This window comes from Narcine bancroftii, chromosome 3 (assembly GCF_036971445.1).
Source record: "Narcine bancroftii isolate sNarBan1 chromosome 3, sNarBan1.hap1, whole genome shotgun sequence".
Lineage (NCBI taxonomy): Eukaryota > Metazoa > Chordata > Chondrichthyes > Torpediniformes > Narcinidae > Narcine > Narcine bancroftii.
Genome location: NC_091471.1, coordinates 242,364,820 through 242,370,796, shown reverse-complemented (window position 1 = coordinate 242,370,796; position 5,977 = coordinate 242,364,820). Strand labels below are relative to the sequence as shown.

The following is a 5,977-nucleotide window of genomic DNA, read 5'->3' as shown; positions in this document are numbered from 1 at the left end:
TAAAACATTATAATTCATTAAAAAAAAGTTTTTGAAAAGTTTTGTAAGTTTAAGGAAATGTGAATGTTTTGAAGAAATTTATGAAAAATACATTTTTAAATAATTCTTTGAAAAAAAGTGAAGGTATTTATCTCAGAATCTATTTTGAATATTTGTGTAAATAAATGAATGATGGGAATGTTTTGAGGGTGATATGTATGAAGTAAAAGGAACCGACTCCGCCGGGACTCGAACCCGGAACCTTTGAATCGCTTCACCCGCTAGAAGTCCAATGCGCTATCCATTGCGCCACGGAGCCACCTGTTGGATCCAAGCTGGAAATAGCCTACTCATTCTCACCGCCAAAGCGGACGACAACCTCCTTGCAATTTTAGTTTCGTCTGCCATCGCCTTGCCGCGCCGCTCTCAGCTCACCTCGCTTATCCGACTGCGTTTAATGGGTGCTTTCTTTGCCCGCTCTCTCGCTCTGCCGGGGTCCGCCTCCCTCCGAAAGCGAGCGATCCCGAGCCGTTGCCCGAGGCAACGCGTCATCTCCCGGGTGAAGGGGGGCGGGGCGCGCCAACGGCCGCCGCCGTTCGAATGGATGCGCGCGCAGCCACCCGCCCCGCCCTCCCCTCCATTCAAAATGGCTCCGCGCTGCTGAGAGCTGCAAGGTCAGTCCCGAACACGTTAAAATGTTAACAACATTATTAAAAATTACCCTCCATTTACCTTAAACGCTCCTTTGTAAGAAATGTAATGATCGGTTATTATTTCGGGAGTGAAACGTCCTTCCGAGTGGGAAACTATTATTACATTATTTCATGCATTCTAAGGTAATAAAGTTTTAAATGCAGCTAAGTTCATGTTCCACGTTACCATTAGGTACAACCCTGTGGATTAAAAGCTAGGAAATGAGGTTAATTCAAGATGTTCATTGCTGAAAAGTTTAGGCATGATGGGCCAAATGGCCTCCTTCAGTGTTATATAGGCCTTTGGTTCAATATCGTTCATTATTATCATACAATTATTATTACAAGGATGTATCACTGATTCTTCAGTGTAAAAAACCATGCAAACACATAGTATACATATTTACAAGCGATTTATATGCATTGCCTATATAAAAATAAATAAATATTGTCAAATAATAGTAGATTCTCAGAGGGATTGTATGAGCAGATGATTCTTTGGTCGTTCAGCATTCTCACTGCCTGTGGGAAGAAGAAGCTGTTGTAATACTCGACGGGAGCAGCTGAAAGACGCTGTGTGGAGGGTGGAAGGGGTCCTCAAATGATCTCGCGTGCTCTCTTCAGTCATCAATCGCGGTAGATCACGTCTAGGGGGTGGAGGGGAGGGACACTCTCTGCCATTCGTAAGGTAGCCTTGCCCACCTCAGCCTTCTCAATATGTGCAGTCGCTATTGCACCTTCCTAACAAGTGAAAAGTTGTATGACCAAGATAGGTCACTGCTTAAGTGGACTCCAAGGAATTTTGAATTTAACAATATTGTTCAATTATGTACATTTTTCTTCTATCTAAATAGTTAAATTGGACATTTTTTCTGTCTAGATGGTTGAATTGGGCGATTGTTTCTCTCTAAAGGTTTTGCATCAGAATGCTTTGGCTTTACAAATCTGCCTAAGACATTGCATGGAGAATTATTATATCACCAGTGGTAATCCGTTTACCAAAATCAAAATGACGAGGGTTCAGTTCCCACTCTCAAGATACTTGAGCACTGTTCAATATCAGGAAAGTCCTTTATTGTCAGAGGTGCTCAGAACATAACACTAACTTCCCTCCACACTATGGACCTCCTATCTATGTCTCCCATTATTAAGGAAAAGTAGCCAACCTGAGCCCTTCTTCAAAGTAGGGAAGAAAGGCTCAGTCCTGAAACATTGGTTATGTGTCTTTACATCTTATGGACACTGCGAGACCTGCTGGGTTCCTCCAGATTTTTGTGTTTTTACTACAGTCACGCAGGATTTTAAAATCTGCTGCATACACAGAACACATTCCACATACATTCAGCTGACAACCACTATGGCCATGTCGAAGCACTGGACTGCCTCGAAGATCCAAGACCTACTCTGCGTCCATGCTGAGGAAGAAATTGACCTGCACCTGAGTAGGGATGCATCCGCATATGAACAAATAGTTGTAAAAATGAAGGTAAAGGGTAAAGGAAAAGAAATAAACAATCTGAAAAGCTTGCGCTAGAAGTTTAATGAGGTGCTATCCCACAATGACAAGCGTGGTAGTGGGCGTGAAGATTGGCCTTATTTAGATACTGTGGGCACATCTGGGGTGCTACACACTGCACAACCCAAAACTGATGAGCAGCATGGAGGATGCAACACACCCCAAAAGGGTATGGAGCCTTCAACCTCCACAGGTAGAATACCTGAATCAGAGCAATTGAGTGGCAATAATAGGCCCTTTCAAACTGCAAAATGGGGTTAACCCGGCGATTTGTCCAGTTAGCGCCCCAGTTACGTGGCAGTTAGAAAGGGTTTGACCTGGTCAACCCCGTCGGAATCCATCCGGGTCCCTTATCTTCCTCAGAAGAAGTCAGAGAACTCAGTTAAACTTACCTAGGTCACTTTCACAGGTGATTTGAAAATGAAAATGGCTCACCTGCTTATTCCAGTGATGTCAGCAGTTGCATGCGTGAATCACCGGGCAGCCAGCATCTTCCGGTGAATACATAACGCGTCTTTACGGGAGCAGGATCCCCCTTAAATTGCCGGGTTGGCGATTTAATGGGTTCATCCCCCTGCAATTTTGCCCCAGTAGTGACACCTGGGTCCCAGGAGGGCTACCCAGGTGGTCCAGTTTAAAAAGAGGCTAATGAGTGTGTCTCTCATTAAGCAGCAATAATAGTAAGGGAAAAACCAGATTGGACCAAGAAAGAGCTAGATAAAATAGGAGAGAAGGTACCAGAACATATACTTTACAAGTGGGATGAAAAGCTGGTGCAATATAGAAGTTCACCAGTACTGCACCATTTACTCAACATTTGGAAGAAGATTCACGTAGAAAGGAAAAAAATCAAATTACCAAATACCAAAATTATTATTGACACAAAATCAACTAATCCCTTTCACAATAGATAACTTTTCCTTTAGAGAATGGGAGAGAAAAGGAATTAAAAGAATAGAAAATTGTGTTTTGGGAAATAATTTATTATCATTTGAACAAATGAAGTAGAAATATGGAATAACTCATGGTACAATGTTTATATACCACCAACTGAAAACCTACTTAAAGGACAAATTGGGAAGCAGTCTGAGATTACCAGAAGGAAGCAGCTTTGAATATGTGATTACAGACACAATGATAATAAAAAGATTTATAACTAACATGTACATCAAGCTGCAAGAGAAGGAAAATGATGAAATAACCTAGAAACCCAAACAAAAGTGGGAAAAAGATTTAAACATAAAGATAAAAAATGAAATATGGGAAAAGTTATGCTCTTGAACTATGAAAAATATAATAAATACGAGGTTATGCATGATACAATATAATTGGTTACACCGACTATATATCATGCCCCAAAAGTTTAAAAATAATGGGATCCAGCAGTATCAGATAGATGTTTTCGCTGTAAGAAGGAAGTAGTACATGCATAACAGGACATGCAATTTGAGAAAGTGAAAAAGTTTTGGGAAGATCTAAATCAGGTATTAAATAAAATCACAAAAAGCAACATACCAAAAAATCCAGAGATCTTTCTTCTAAGTAATATAAGAAGTAAAGAATTAGGCCTTAAACTGAATGAACTGCAAAAAAGATTTATTATGATAGCCTTAAGCTGTAGCAAAAAAATGTATAATGTCAACTTGGAAATCAGAAGAGAACCTGAGAGTACAGCAATGGTACATGGAAATGAATAAATGTACTCCATTGGAAAAAATAACATATAATTTAAAATATAAAGTCACATTATTTGAACAAATTTGGGAACCATACATGGAACACAACAGAGAGGACTTACCACGAACCTCCACCCCTTAAAATTATAGAATGAGAAGACGACGAAATGAACTGACCCAGTGTGTGAAAGTAGATGACACAATTTTCTTGTTTATTTTCATTGTGTGATGAGATTGTTTAATGGTTTTATTGTATTGTATATGTTGAATGTTTAATGGATAAGGAGGGGGGTGGGACGGAGGGAGGTGGGAGAAAAGGGGAGAAAATGCCACTGTGTGTATTCAAAAGGGAAATATTTTTATGTATTTTGATTAATGTGGTTCATAGTGTGAAAAATTTTTAAAAATTTTAAAAAGCAGCGACAAGTCAGGATGCATGTGGTGATGAAGAAATTATTTGTATCTGCTCCCCAGCAGCAAAGTGATGTGCTTTTTACATTAAAACACTAAGATCGGAAGTACCTTCATTGGTTTACAATAACCATATAACTATATAACCACTTACAGCACAGAACAGGCCAGTTCGACCCTACTAGTTCATGACATGTTCATGGCAATAAATTGTAATTCTGAATGTCAAGGTGGTGTTACAGAGTTCTGTGTTGTGTATTGGCCTATGTGTTGTGTGGTTTTGTGTTGAAAAGTGACAGTTTGCCTTAGAGAGCCAAGGTGAAGGTGGACTGCTGAGAGAGTGGGAGACGGACAGGGCATGTGCAGAAGATGATCTAGAAATTTCTGGACTTGGAAGACAAACCACCACTGGGGGTGCTGTGGAGTGGAAGGAGGCTCAGAGCATGAGTCATGGTCTGGAGGACAGTTTAGAATGTTGGGATTTCCAAAAGGATGAACATTCTGAAGGCAGCCAGAAGGATCCGGACCAAGCCAGTTGTTCCTCTCTCTTCAGCAACATAAGACCAATTTGAATTTTGGCCACTCTCTCTCAAAGATCTTTTGACTTCAGTTTACCAAACAAACTGAATTTTGTTTATGATCTTTGCTTCGGTTGATATCGAAGTTTTGTGAGTCTTGTGTGTTTTGTGTCTAAGTTTTTCTGTGGGTTGGTTGGAAGTGTAGCTTAGATTTTGATTACATATGTTATATTTAGGCTGGGGAATTTATTAGTCTTATAGTGTTATAGAAATTTGCATAGTAACCAGTGGGCATTGTTATAAAAGGGGGGATTTTGAATTAAAGTTTGAAGGTGAATTTTTGTTAATAAAGTAATTGTTCATCTTTACCCCTGTGTGATAAGCCTTCTTTGTGGTTGCTGGTTTGATCTTATAACATAATTTGGGGGAATCGTCCAGGATCAAACCAATTTGGAAGCTTTAGGGGCAATTGACTTGTGCTTAGTTATCAGTCGTCTGAGTTTGATTCAACCTCCAGCTTGAAATTAAAAATAAACGGTGAGTGTATAAATCACCAGTAGAAAAACCAGCAACTATGAATATTGACCAGTTCATAGCGAACCCTTCAGTGGTTAATTTAATAATGGCTAAAAAGTCAGAACTGATGGTTAGAGTTGGCAAGTTAAAACTTGTTACAGTAAGAACTGGGATGAAAAAGAAGGAAATTGCCCGAAAGATTGTTAAGCACTATGTAGGAAAGGGGGTATTTGAAAAAGCTGCATTAGAACAGTTTCCAAAGGAGAAAACTTCAGAGGAAGTAAAGTTGGCTTTGAGAAAACTAGAGTTAGAGGACAAGAGGCTGAAAGGAAAGCCGAACGGGAAGCAGTAAGGCAGGCAGAAAGGAAAGCCAAACGGGAAGCAATAAGACAGGCAGAAATGGAGGAGAGAGAGAAAGAACGGAAGCATGAGCTAGAACTAGCTAAATTAAAGCTGACCCTAATGCAAGGAGAGGGAGAAGATCAAAACCCATGTGCTTGTCAGGAGGAGAGGTTTCTGGTCAGTAGAGAAGAGAGGTTAGTTCCTCCATTTGAGGAAGCTGAAATGGACCAGCATTTCCAGCATTTTGAGAAAGTAGCTGTAAATTTAAAATGGCCACCAGACCAGTGGTCACTCCTGCTACAAAATGTTCTGAAAGGGAAAGCCCAA

The 5,977-nt window shown here is 40.2% G+C and overlaps 1 non-coding gene across 1 annotated transcript; it reads right to left on the bottom strand.

The window, feature by feature from the left end:
- Positions 1-213: 213 nt before the first annotated feature.
- trnar-ucu (transfer RNA arginine (anticodon UCU)) lies at positions 214-298 on the bottom strand. The gene is given in 2 exon segments: positions 214-249; positions 262-298. It is a non-coding gene; the product is annotated as a tRNA-Arg (tRNA).
- Between the last annotated feature and the right edge of the window lie 5,679 nt (positions 299-5,977).